Source organism: Manis javanica, chromosome 3 (assembly GCF_040802235.1).
Source record: "Manis javanica isolate MJ-LG chromosome 3, MJ_LKY, whole genome shotgun sequence".
Taxonomy (NCBI): Eukaryota; Metazoa; Chordata; class Mammalia; order Pholidota; family Manidae; genus Manis; species Manis javanica.
Genome location: NC_133158.1, coordinates 52,254,247 through 52,268,939, shown reverse-complemented (window position 1 = coordinate 52,268,939; position 14,693 = coordinate 52,254,247).

Sequence of the window (14,693 nt, the reverse complement as noted above, 5' to 3'; positions counted from 1 at the left end):
TAAAAATTAGCTCTTAAGTTTAGCTCAGCTACCTCAACTCTCTGAACCACCGTTTCCTCATCTTTACAATGTGGTAATAGCATTTCGTTTAGTGGCTGAAAAACCTAACTGAGACAGTGTAAGAGAAATGCTTTAGCCCTGCACATAAAGGGGATATGGATAAGTAGGAAAGCACCCCTCGGGCTCTTCCCAGCATTCACCCTTGCCCTGAGCTCCATCTACATCGACGCATCAGGACTTTGCCTCTCAGAATCTCTCAGGGCTGAGCAAGGGGGCCTCTGGTCCCACAATCATGGTGCTACCACTAAGGTTAAGGGAACTAAGCTGATTCGGTCTTTGGGAAACATTACGTGACCTCAAAAACCTGAAATGCTCCTGCTGTTTCTTATCTGCTCCATGCAGCAGCTTGCTGCTTCACACCATGGCAGAGAGAACAAGGCGTTTTTGATTAAAACACAGACAAATGCCATCTGGCAGAATATTCTGGTGTCCCATCTCCTGAGGGTACTCTTGACATCTGAAGAGAAGATGGCATTGGCATTCAAGAAAAAAAAGGAGCGATCAAAGGCAGCATGAAGCGTTCAGAACAGGAGAACCAGCAGAAATTACATTTCTAGTACATGACCTTAACTCCAACTACCACGCACCATTTTCTTCCTCCCTAGTATCGAAAGCCTCACAAAATAACAGTCACAGCTCAGTCACAACAAATGACCCTCCCTCCTAAGGCTGCAGCACAGATGTGAGCCCACACAGTCCCCTGCTCGTGACCTGGTATTCCATTCCAAGAGGTGCTCCCTGGGGGATCTGTTCAGGTCACTGCCATAACCTGGTGGTTAGAACAGAGCCTGGCACATAGTAAGCGCTCAGTATTTACGGGATGAATGAAGTTTAGCCTTTTACATTCCCTACCACAAGGAGTTTGGCACATACTTTATTGTTGTCATTTATTTGTGCATGCCTTCTTAAGAAAAAATGGGAGGCTGCTTATGAAAACGTATCTCCAGCAGGGTTTCACTCACGGTAGAGTCAGCAGTAGTACAGTTTTATCTCCAACTAAATTCAAGCCCCCTGAGGGTATGCTTTACTCCCCTGGAGCTCACACACATATGTGATCAGTATATATTTGCTACAAGAGCACTTACTGATTAAGTTATAATTACTTGGAACCCACTAGGAAAGAGAGGAGAATTTGGTTTTCCAGAGCATCTGATGATGAGTTTACTCTAATTCACTTCAATGTCTTGCCAAGACCCCCACACTCCATTAATGCCCCCAGGGACTAGTAGACAGTCCCCTTTAGACAGGGCTAAAATCTAGAATCAGAAAATTCTAGTTAATCCTATCTTACTGGCAAGGAGCACTTTTTTTTTACCTTTCTGAGCTTTTCTCTAACCAGCTGGCCTGGTCATGAATACCAAGGCCCTAACAGTAGGTTCAGAAAAGGTGGAATACACACCTTCTGGATGAGGTAGGCCATATCCAGGATGGTTTTCTTCTGAGGTGTACTCCTCTAGAGCTTTGCTATCTACTCTGAGAAACAGGGGGCAGATGCCTTTAAAACCAGACCTGGACTGGGTGTTTCCAAAAGCTTTTCCCCCGCTTGGCCTTTCTCCCTTTGGTCTGCAGCATCCCACCCCCCCACCCGCAGAGCAGACAGACTTAAGTAGATAGGACCCTTACTCTAGCCGCTGCTGCAAAGGCATTTAAAAGTGACACAAACAGGTTTAATTTATACATATCTAGAATGACAAATATAATGGATGATGAATACATTATTTCATTGAAAAGTGATATGGTTTTTAAAACTACCTTGTGGGAAGGAAGGAAGGGAGGGAGGGAAAAGAACAAAAGAAATGAAAGAGAGAAAGAACAGGAGGAAAGAAGGGAGGGAGGGAGCAAAGAAGAAAATAAAGAGAGGCACAAATTAATCACCCTGGCCTACCCACAGGGACCTTCGAATCTGCCTGGCTCCGGGGCTGACTCCCCCTAGCACCACTTCGTGGATGTATGATCTGTAGTCCCACAGGGTCCTACACTCAGAGGGGCCCCACATCTGGATCAGTGCTCTGCTCTTGCTGCCTTGAAAATCCTCTAATTTTTTAACAAGGAGCCCTACATTTTTATTTTGCTCTGGACCCACAAATTCTGTAGCCTGTCCTTCCCATACCACTTCCACTCCAGGGCACGTCATCCTTGGTCCTCCTTGACCCCCACTTTGTACCTTTCACACAGGGCTTTCAGTAATATGTATTAAGGGGTTCAGTATAAATGTTATGTATCCTTTATATGACAGAATTGGTGGGGCAAAGCCCCACTGTTCTATAGAGAGATGCACTTGAGAGCTTGGAGACCCAGGGCTCTCCAACAGTCAGCTCACCAGGCAACACACTCGGATCTTCTTGCTAGAAAGTTCCAAGAAAGCTAAGAGCAACCCGGGGATCATGAAGACCCCAAGGGAGGATATACTGTCTCCTCCTGTGATGGCTCCTTTTACGAGTCCACTTGGCTGGGCCACAGAGTGCCCAGACATTTATCAAACATTACTCTGGGTATGTCTGTGAGGGTGTTTTGGATGAGATTAACATTTGAATCAGTAGACTGAGTAAAACAGATTGCTCTTCCTAATGTGAGTGGGCCTCATCTAATCAGTTGAATGCTTGAATAGAACCAAAAACTTCTATGAGAGTTTTTTCCTGACTTGAGACTCAAACTGAAATGTCAATTCTTCCTGGGTCTGAGTCTGTTGGCCTTCAGACTAAAATATATACCATCAGGTCTTCTGGGTCTCCAGCTTGCTGATGACAGATCTTGGGACTTGTCAGCCTCTATAATCAGGAGTCAATTCCTTATAATCTATGACCTAGACATAAGCCTCCTATTGATTTGATACCTTGGAGAACCCTGGCTAATACACCTTACAGTAGTATTCCCCACAGTCGTCCCAACCAGTTAGTGATCCTCTGCAGCCTGGCTGCTCCACGTGTGGTCTGCTGATCGGGGGCAGTGTCAACTGGCGTCAGAGGTGCATGGTTCCAGGCTCCATCCCAGACACACTGCATCCAAATCTGTGTCTTAAAATCCTCAGGTGACTCGTCTGCACAGCAAGCTTGGGAGACATGTCAGCCCTCTTTGGAACCACCTGGGAGGAATGACAATATTAAAAACAGCTTCCTGGTAAAACACTTAGTTTCACCAAGGCTTTCTTTGCCGGGGGAAAGGTGTTGGGAGTGGGGTAAAAGACCGTCTGGAAAAGGACCTAGGAAGCCAGGACATTTTCCCAGCCTGAGAAACCTTCAGTTACGGAGAAAACAAGGAAGCCTCAATATACAAATGAAGATGCCCAGTCAATACAAAGAAACTCAAGGTCAGAGAAGCAGGGCCAGACAAATCAGGCCACATCACCATCAGGGAACTTAGCACCTCTCTGTAATATGCTTGGGTGCATTTTATTTTCTCTGTTTTCACGGAAATGGCAGTTTGTGGAGAAACTCTCCCACTTGGCTGTGAACAGGCTCTGAGCAACAGCAACACTTCTACAGAATTGGCAGGGACAGCATTGTGGAATATTTCAGAACCTTAAAGGCAAGGGGACAAACAAACAGCCAAAATATACATATATACCCTTCAAAATGTGTTTTAAGGGGAAAGAGCTGAGACTCAGAAACCCTTACCAGGAATGCATCCAGGGGTCTCCAAAAGAAAACCAGTTTGATAAATTTTTTTCTGCCTCTGCCTGTACCAGTCTGATTATTCGTTGATCTACAAGGGAAAGAATAAAAGTGCTCTTAAAACCAGCTGTAACTACTGCATGGTGGTGAGTCTGGTGATTTACCAGATCTTAGCTTAACAGACTTTGCACACCACATACAGTGTGCCCGTTCCTGCCAGCCCAGGGCAGGGAGAGCAGGGCAGAGCTGCCTCCTTTTGCTCCTCCAGCACCTGGCCAGAACATGCCAGAGCACATGCTTGAGCTCCACCTGCCTCCTACCATACATTTGTTTGTTCCCTGCTCTATGGAAGCGTCACCCTCCCCTCATCTAACAGAACGGTGAGGTCAAGTCTGGAATGTCGCCACGCTGCTTCAGCAAAACGACCACCAGGCTTGGAAAAACTGCTGGTGCACTGCAGCCACAGAAGTCAACCTCTCTTCTTGGAATAAGGAGACAGCCCCATTTTCTCTCTGTTCACATGGAAATATTGCCCCTACACACACACACACACACGCACACACATGTGCATGCACATGTACCATCTAAGGAAGCAGTAGCTAAAGGCAAAGAGGTTAGTGGTTAAAAGCAAAGACTGCACTAAACCAGGCCTTGCCTCTGTTCCTTCCCTGCTATGTGACGTTGCGGCAATTACTTAACATTATGTGCTTAATTGTTCTATCAGTCACCTCATAGCAGAGTACTACAGAGTGGGTGGCTTGAACATTTAATTTAAAAGAAAGAAACTCATTTTCTTACAGTTCTGGAGACTAGAAGTTCAAGATCAAGTTGATTTCTGGTGAGGACTCCTTTCATGGCTTACAGACAGCTGCCATCTCTCTGTGACCTCACATGGCCTTTACTCTGGGCACACAGATCTCTGGTGTCTCCTCCTCTTCTTATAAGGACACCAGCCCTATTGGATTAGGCCCCTACCCTTATGACTTCATTTAACCTTAATTACCTCCTAAGTGCCCTGCACCCAAACACCTCACATCAGAGGGGTTAGGGCGTCACCCTATGACCTGGGGTCGGGCAGCACCATCCAGTCTCCTCTCTAAAATGGTATTTGTGCATCTCACTGGGATGTTAGGAGGACTGGAGGGATGGATACAGTAGAGAACTTAGAATAGGACTTGGCCCATGTTAGAGACACTCTGCATCCCTGACTCATCTACAGAAAGCTAGACTCCTTTCTGGAAAGCTCACTGGGCACCTCTCCCCAGATACCCAAAGAGCCTCAGGAACTTACCGTGTCCATTATCTCATCAGATCTACTCTACCACCTTCCCCAAACAACAAACAAACCCTACCAGCCTTCTCTTTGTTTCCCAGGGAGCTTCCTGGCCTGGTCATCTGGAGGGACAGGTTGGGCTGGGAAAGGGGAGGCAGCTTGGATTTTGGTGTGTGGCAGTGACCAGACTGTGGTGTGGACTGCTCTTAAATCAGAATGGTAGTGTCTTCGAGGGGGTGTTACAGCTGCCACTTTAAGGACTGGATTAGATTGCTGAGACTGCCATCACAAAGCACCACAAACTGACAGCTTAAACAACAAACTTATTTTCTCACAGTTCTAGAGGCTGACGTCCAAGGTCAAGGTGTCAGCAGGCCTGGTTTCCCAGAGGCCTCTCTCCTTAGCCGGTAGGTGGCCACCTTCTCACTCGTCTTCATGTGGCCTTTCCTCTGCCCAAGCTCCCTGGTGTCTCCCTCTCTGTCCTAGCCTCTTTTTCTAAGGACAACCAGTCATATTCGATTAGGGTCCACACTAAGGACCCCACTTTAATATAATCACCTCTTTGAAGGCTCTATCACCGTGCATATTCACAGCTTGAGGTATTGGGGGTTAGGACTTCAACACAGAAATTCCAGGGCCCTGGGTGGGGGCCACAATTCATCCCGTAACAAGCAACACTGCCCTACCATGTCTTCTACACTGTAAAAAATAAACACAACGGCTGAGCATTTGGAATCAGCATTAGAGACCCTTTTCCCATGGTGTTTGGGTCAGTTTTCTTAGCTGAGTAGCTGTTTATTGAATTGAATTGAATTCTTTGGTTAGTTAGCAAAGGGTCACTGAAAAGTGTCCTCTCTCCTCAGAAGCGTTTCTTCTCTTTCTTTTGAAAAGAAGGAAAAAAATACATTTTGAGATTTTTCTAAGTATTTCTTTTAAAGCCTGTGAGTGAAGAAAAATAATGGCCATGGAGCTCTAGTATCAAAAAGAGAGGAGCCCCAGGGAGTATGTAGGGAGCACTGTGCCCAGGGATGGAGGCAGAGACAGCCTCGGCTCGGGAAAGGAGCCCTTTCTCACAGGGGTCTGCATAATCCACGTTATTCCATGTCTGGGACTCAGCTCCCATCTATAGGTGACTTTCAATAGCTGCTTTATTTCCTCCTTTTAGCTTTTAACTTTTTTTCTTTTTTTTCCTCCTTAAACAGTGTTGCATTTATCATCTCAAAACTTGTGGTATGTAAGAGGCAACCTGCCAGGCCCTTGGAGTCCCTGCTATTGCAAATGCTTTTCTTTGATTGGTCAAACTCCAGTTTCCTAACACATCCATTGGTAAGAGAAACATTGCACACTGCAGGCCAGGCATTTTCCCCACACATTTACTCATCACTCCTTTCTCCGGCCAGCTCATTCTGTTCCCCATTCGCCACCCCAGGATCATTCCTGATTAGCAATAAAGAGCTTGGTATTATTGTAAGTTATTTGCAATAGCCAGCTAATAAAGAACAAAGTAATCCCTCCTGCTAAGAAAAAAGCATCTTAAAGAGTAAACGTGTACAGAACAGGACTAACCGGTGCTTCAAAGAAGTGAGTCACATGGAATGAAGTATGTGAGCAAGGAACAGTCCTACCATACTTGCTTTGTGGCAAATAGTGAATGAAAATAAGGTGTATTTCAAGAGCGCTGTGTGTGTGTGTGGTTTATTTATCTGTCTAGTTATTTATCTATTTAGAATTAGATTTTCTTTTTCCCTATTACTCTTAAAACTCACCCTCCCCAAGTAACAGGCCAGATTTCTGAAATAATTGCCCAGTGCTGTAACCCTTTGTGAAAAGAGACAGAGTTTAGCAAGTATCGTAATTCCAAGATGTCCCCACCCCAAAACTCTGAATCCTTTAAGAATAGTATCTTCTTAGGCCTTAACTAGAATCAAACAATCTGGACACATGTTACATAATCGCAAGAGTATATACCATTTCTTTCCTCCTCTTGCTAAATGTACTTCCCTCTTTTTCCCCCAAAATATCATCCTTTCCAAGAAACCTGCCTACCAGTTCTAATTGTTGGCTCAGAATAAGGGCTCCCTATTCAAGAAACAATGTAATATATTTGTTCATGGCTAATTCTTCTCAGCCATGGATAGATTACATTTGCTTTACACCTGACTTAGCTTGGCTCTCACCAGTGCTTCCTATTGACAAGTCAAACCACATCTTTAAAACTCGGTACAATTTCTGTTATGACTTGGAGAGGACAGAGGACTGGAAAGAGATGGTTTGTTTTGTTGCAGGAGATTCTGCAAAGGGCAGGTATTGATTTTGAAGTCACTAAGTAGAAAAACAGCAAATATTTCTTGTTCTGATCAGGAAGACACCAGAAAATTCTGGTCATGCAGTTTTAATATATTACAAATTTTGTTTTACATACATTCAGAATTCAATCTATTTTCCCTGAGTTTAGGTTCACAGTGCAGTAGAGATACTTTAAAGAAGAGGTAATAAGGAGGGGGGAGGAGGAAACAATGCCTATAAATAGCAGTACCTGGGAAGGTATGTGGCCTCTGACATCCTGATCTCAGCTGACATCTTTCCTGCTTGAACTTGCAAATGGAATACAGTGAGGTAATCATTTTCTTTTCATTCTTATCTGCTTGGATCATCTCTCCTTTTACATCCACCTCAGTATTATTACCACTAGTCATAGATGAATAGTCCTTCCAAAGATGGGCTATAAAATAAACCCTTCAAAGTAGGGTTGTTTAGATACAGAAGAGAAAGGCCCGGCTGAGTAGCTTTGATTTCTGCAATCCTCAGGTAAACTGGCAAAAACAGCCACCACCCACAGCCATGTCTTTTCTCACTGGTCCTGGTTTATTTAAATCATTCCTATCAACTCTTGAATTGACGCTGAGGACTGGGCTCTCTGGAATCCTGACATTCAACACAGGTAGTGACACTGAGTCCTGGTCTTGGTCCCCAGGCTTATGACGGGCTGGTGCAATGTTGGTTCATCAGGGGCTCATCACAGGCTAGATAACTGATGGAAGAGGCAGTTGGTTTGTGGAACAGGGTTGCAGAAGGCTCCTCTGCAGGTCTTGCACACATTCTTTGCAAGGCCGTGTGTTTTTAATAGGTGTGTGTGAAAGGGGGCTTTTTTCAAATTGCATCTCTTGAAGAAAATCTTCCATTTGATGAGGAAAATGTTGCATTCAAAGACTGCTACTATCTTAGGTTGGCCTGGCTCATTCAGATACACTTACTAGGGACAAAGAAAGGAGACGGAGAGAGGAGCCCAGTGTCGCAGGTTGTGTTCCAAGAGATGCAGGAGCTGAGTTGAAGATAAACTGGGAGAGGGTGACCTTAGGGTCAATAGCATGTGGGGAAAGGGAGAGCTGGATTGGACATGGGACAGAGGGTGATCTCAGCCAGCCCCATGGGGAGCTCCATGCTGAGCTGGTCCTTCGGGACAAGAGGGATTCATAGAGGGCCTGCTGCCCTGAGAAGGGGTGTGTCTTTGGGTGCAGCAACTTTCTTGAGTGAAACCAGTTTCCAAAGAAGGCTGATGGCAAAGCTATCAGTGAACAACCTTCTGAGCAGCTGGGGAAGAAAATTTTTCAGTCCTGAAGGGGAAGTCAGGATCTACATGACCTTCTGCTCACTTGGGCGAGGCACTTACCCCTGGTGGGGGGAGCACCTGCCTGGTTTGGAGGGGGGCCCCAGGAAATATGTGTCCTCTGGACCTGCTTCCTGCCCAGGCTTCCATGACCCCACCTCCCAAATGAGGATGTCTTAGCAAGGTTGAAAAGTGATACCCATCTCACTGAATCAGACCCATAAATATAATTTGGTTTGGCCCTTGCTGTTTCAAAATTTTGAGACTGCGTTGCCAATATTTAAAAAATTGGGAGACTTCCTCCAAAACTTCAGATTTCTGTTTTTCTTGAAAAAGCAGATTTGGCCACTTTCAGTCTGAATCCCTTCCAGGCCACAGTTGCTAGACATGTCACCAGCCCACCAGTGTGCTAAAGAACCCCAGTAGGCCTCCAGTCCCTGTAAGCATCCTCTTGGGTGACTGCTAGACTTTGAGTAATATTCAATTATTTGAACATGGCTTCTAAGTTAACTTTCTTGTTTTTAATGCCTATATATCCGATAACCATTTATTAAACAAAGTAAACAAGTCTCTCAATTACAATACTTTGATATGTAGTGAAGATGAATTTGAAAATAAGTAGAAAGGAAATCAAGTCCAATGCAGCATAATCCATCTAATCACTGAGCAATTGGTGTTGGTGGATATGAGTAATGCTTTCATTCTTAAAGAAATCAGCGTCAGCAACATTTGTGACATGTTACTGTAATTGTGTTACTGCGACACTGTGACATGTGACATGTGATTGCACATTTCTTATGGATCAAGGTCCTAACCTCAGCCAAGCAAAACAAATGCCATTTAAGAATAATCGTCCTTTTTCTAAAGAACACTGTATCTGCAAATCAAAGCTATTCTAGGCAAGTGGCAAGTAGTTTCCATGCATTCCGTGGTGACTTGTGCTGAAAGGTAGCTTATTCCAAATCTGAGAGTTATTTTGATGTGGGTACATGAACCACCACCAGTGCAAAGCCTTTAGCATTGTTTGTCTCCATCTGAGGAGGCTTACTGTTAAAATGTTTGCCTAGTGGAAGATACTCTTGGTGGCCTTCATTTTTTCCTCACTAATGGAACACAGATTTTGCCCAAATGGAATGTGTCCAGCCCTGGCATATCCCCCGGAGATGGACCATGAGTGAGCTAAGCACAGCAAGGAGTTCCCATTCCATTTTGGTGGATATTTACCTTTCCAGCTTCCCTTGCAGCTACACTGGCCAAGTATCCTGGTCTCTTTACTGACACTTTGGGAAATCTGTTGGGGAATTCTGAAAAAGATGATTTGTTTCCTGGTAAAAAGGGATAGATGCAAGAAAAGAATATGGTGGTGCCACTCCTCCCCTTTCTCCTGGAGCTGTGGCAACCACCTGGGAACCACGAGGTAACACGCAAGTGAATGAAAAACCAGCCACTAAGGGTAAAATGAAAAACAGAGTCTGGATCCTGGATGATAACTGATCACCTGAGCCATGCCTGGAAATGCCCACTTCCAGACTTTCTGCTGAGATAGTTGTGTATTATCTAAACTGATTTTAGTTAGATTTTTCTATTGCGAGCAGCTAAGAACATTCCTAACTGATGGAGAATTTTGGAGAGCAAAATGCATTCCATACAATGAGAAAGAATTTCCCCATAATTTAGAAAAGGCCTTGCATGTATTAACAATAATCTCTTCAATAGAGCTGTCTGCTTATTTGGAACTTTATTAAATGTGCTTTTTCAACCCAAATTCCGTTCAGGACACACTTTCTAGTTTCTCTGAAGTATATACCAGTGTCTCAGGGCTTAATGTTTATCTAGGTAGCAAGCTAAGGACTTCTTCCACTCATTCTAGCTTAACTGTTGGACAGCGTACTGCTTCAGAACCCCTACAACATAGCAGAGCCGAAAGCACAGAGCACAGGCTGAAACTCACCATTCGTTGTTTCTGATCATCCATTTCTCCCTTCTATTCTGCTTCTTTCCATCCTTTCTCCACCTCCCCCACAAACCCCTCATCTTTTTCCAGCACCCCCTAAACTTGCTTCTGGGAAGCCCACCAAGACCATCCTAGTCAAATCCAAGGGTTTTACTCAGTTTCCCTCCACAATGGTGCCTACATCCAATGCTTACCGTGAGTTCCCCGAAGCCCAACCTCTTTCCGGCTCCTTCCCCACAGCCTTGCTCCCTCAGGGAGAACTAATCCAGGCTTATGGCTTGGGGCACCCCTCTTCATGACAAGTGGTGACAGTGCAGTGCTCAGATCCCTGGTCTGAGGCCATCCTTCACTCACAGCTGAGGGGCCTTGCATGAGAGATCTAAGGCCTTCTCTTGTCTTCAACTAACTCGTGAGACAGCTGCTCTGCGTAGCCATAAGAGCCATGTTCTGGGGGGGCCTGCCTAGCGTGCATGCCCTCTTCTGAGCCCTGTGCCCACCTGCAACCATGAATGTGCCCCATGACCCCGACAAACAGGTTATGGGGCCAGTAGGAGATGCCCAGTGAGCCAATATGTTGGCTGGTCAGTGACCAAAGGTATTTTTCCAAAACCTGGACAAAGAGACCCAGAGAATGTAGTCTTATGGTGGGCACAGGGGATGATACCAGGCAATCATGTTTCCCACAGGACACAGCTGAGCCATCAGACAGCAGAGGCCTGCTGAGGGAAGCTGGCCTGGCGTGCAGACGGGAGGCGCTGCATCTCCCCAGGGCGCTGGAGGGGCTGTCTCATCCCAGGGCCTGATGCCTCATCCCAGGGCCTGACGGCGTGCAGACTCCCCTGAGGCTTGGTTGTTCACCTCTCTGACATGTCCTCAGCTCCTTTCCACCCACCCACTTTCATTTACTAACTCAGTTTTCTACCTGATCCTTTCAGCTAAAAAGCCTTGACCAGAATAGAGTCACACAAGAAGGATGAAAATAGGTAGCCAGAACTACCTAATTTCACTTCAACGAAAGATCTGCCCCCTTGTGAAACCACTTTCATCAGCCCCTGAGAGTCCCTAATGTGCTCTCTGAGCATTCATAGTGGGTTCATCTTTGAAGGCCTGGTTGGATTGGGGAAATGGAGGCAGTGGGGTGATTGGAGCCAGACAGGGGCCCCGAGGCAGGTGTAAGCCAAGTACAGGAAGAGGGGGGCGGTCCAGGAGCAAAGTGAGGAGGCACGGCCACTGGAGTTGCCTTTTTTCTTGTCTGCTTGTCACATACTCCCGCTCCCTCCAGCACTAGGAACCCCTTTTCCAGGAGAACCTGTGCTGTGAGACTGCAGCTCATCCTCCTTTCCAGCGCCACCAGCATCGCCACGGGGTGGGCACGGGACCCTCACCAGGCCCCTCCCAGGGCATGCCACTCTCTAGGCCACTGTGATTAGCAAAGGGGTGGGCTTATCAGCTATGACTCAGACAGAATCTCTCTCTCTGGTTTTGTTTTAGAACACTTAGGGGAATGACATTTTCTCTAGATCACCAGCCATGAAGAGAATGTAAGCTGAGGGCTGCTGTGGGCAGTCCGGGTCTCCATGTGCAGATATCTGAACAGAGAGTATGTCCCAAAGGAAAGCAGGATCACAGAGAAGGAGGGGTAGGAAAGGAATCCAGACAGTGTCATCTGGGCTCCTGAATCCAGCTATACCTGAAACCATCTCTCCCTCACAAATTTGTTGCTTAGTTATAAGGAACCAATACATCTCGTTTTCCTTACAGTGGTCAGAACTGAGTTTATATTACTTGCAATAAAGGAGGCTTGACAACAATGGAAGGTAAGGGAGAAAGATGGAAACAGGGTTGGCTGGGACAAGTGGCCTTTGAGGCTCTGAAAGCCTGGCTGGGAAGCTGGCCTTGCTAGGGTACATCAGTCCCCTCTGGTGGCTAGTGGCAAAAGCTGTGCTCCAGCTTCAGTTCTGATCCTCCCCCTGATTTGCTGAGGGGCACTGCACCGGCCCTCCCCTGAAGAGGCTAACAGCAACATTTTGCCTCAAAACACTGGTAGAACAAGTTTAGACAAAAGAGGCTGTTAGTCTCAGAAAATGCTGCTCTGATGATCATTGCAGCATGTTTTCTTTCTGCTTTCCACTGTGTTCTGTGCTCGCCTCCCTGCACACCCAGATACAAGCTGGACAATGCAGCGGTACTTGGGGCAGAGCTGTGACATGCAGCCTTCCAATAACATGGTTCACTGGGATGGACCATCCTCCAAACTGTGACCACTTGCTAAAGTATGCAGCGCTTTCCATAATTAAAAACACAACAGGCACTAGGGAAGCAGAGAACATTGTTCCGGTGATTTATAAAAGGGGCTGGAGAAAAGATCCTATACCCAAGAAGAGAAAGTGCAAAAAGGAAGGGAGGAGGAAGAGAACAGAAGATTCAGAAAGAAGGGAAGCAGTAGAATATAAGGGAGGAGAGGAGAGCCAGCAGGGGGAAGAGGAAGGAAAGAAGGTTAGGGAGAAGAAAAGGAGGAATGAACAGGGAAATGTCTAGCCCAAGACCCAGCTTCTCTCTGGGCCTCCCATTTCCTCCTCTGGGGCATCTGTAAGCACGACCAGCTACATAATTTGTGGGGCCCAACACAAAACCAAAATACAGAGCCCCTTGGTCAACACTAAGAATTTCAAGATGACGACAGCAGAGCATCGAACCAAATAGGGGGCATGTGTGATCATGCAGGTCACATGCCATGAGGCTGGCCCTGTCTATATGGGGAAGATGTACAAGATGCAGATTTTCAAAGGGTGTTCTGTAAGCCTATGTGGTTCCAGACCAAAAAGTTCCTTACTAAGTAGTCCTAACTGGGAAGCAGGACAGAAACCCCCTTCTTAAAGATGCACCCGGCCCATGAACACCTCCAAGAAGCCCTGCTGAAATGAACCTTGTATAACTCCATTCAAACCAGTGTTTCTTAAATTTGCCTGACCACAGAAGTATTTTTTTCCCTAATTCTCCTTATTCCCATCCCACAGAACCCAGCTTGTGAAATGCTTGAGGTAGTACGTGATGCGGAATGTTCTGGAGCTGGAAGGGCTCTAGCAGCCGGCCGCAGCAGTGCTCCTCCTCCCTGAGACTTCATGCTGAAGAATCTGCTCTGCTTGGCCAGGCTGCGGACAACTTCTTTGTGTCAAATTTGAGGGTGGGAAGAGGTGGTGGGGTAAGGGCCAGGAGTAGCCCCCGGAGTTCACTGCAGAACCTGCGGGAGGTTCTCCAAGATGAAACGTCAAATCCCTTCAACTCCCCTCTGCTCCAGCACAGAAAAGCCTTTATTTAAATGTACTCAAAACGTTACCTCCTCACTTATGCCTAACTTCCCCAGGAATTTTTCAAAAGGGGCTTTGATACCACATGTAGGACAAGGACTTCTAGGCTATTGTAAATAAATGGAATGTTTGTAGAAATCTGGCAAATACAGATAATTGTATCTAAAGTGTATCATTGTATGTGAGGAGAATTTATGTCCAGAACTCTGTGTATTCCAGCACCTTTTATCCAGAACCCAGGATTTCCTAAAATTTAAACCATTATCCCTGATAAAAATAACTTTCCATCTTGTTGAGAAAAACAATGTTTAATGCAGAAGAGAACCCAAGCTCAGTCTTCTTGCTTCGCCCCAGGCAGTAGGGTAAAGACTGAGGGATCTGGAGTAGAAGCTCAAGATTGGATCTCATTCTGCCCCTCACTGTCTTTGTTGCACTGGACGAGACACTAAATTCTCCTCTCTGTGCCTTTGTATTCTCATCTGTAAATTGGGAATAATATTTGTAAAGATTCTTCCAGTAATAAGAATGCATGAGAAAGCACTCTAAAAATCAGACCACAGCAAGCTTTGCTAAAGCACTTCTAACTTTCCAATCACAAATGTAAAGGGCCAGATTTCCACAGTGAAGCCTGAACAGATCATTTTACAACCAGTAAGAAAAAAAATAAAGAACAGGTTATAAAGATAAGTAGCGAGAATTCCCTTCATTGGTCATGTTGCTTGGGTGTTCTAACCAATAACCAAATACTATGGAATATGCTTGCTTTGGAGATTGTTAAAGTTCTTTTACATGAATCCTTTTAAAATAAATCAACTAGTGTCTTTATGGAGGAATCAGTCTGGGAGATACTCTCAGAGTGAGTTGGTGACACCTGCTGGCT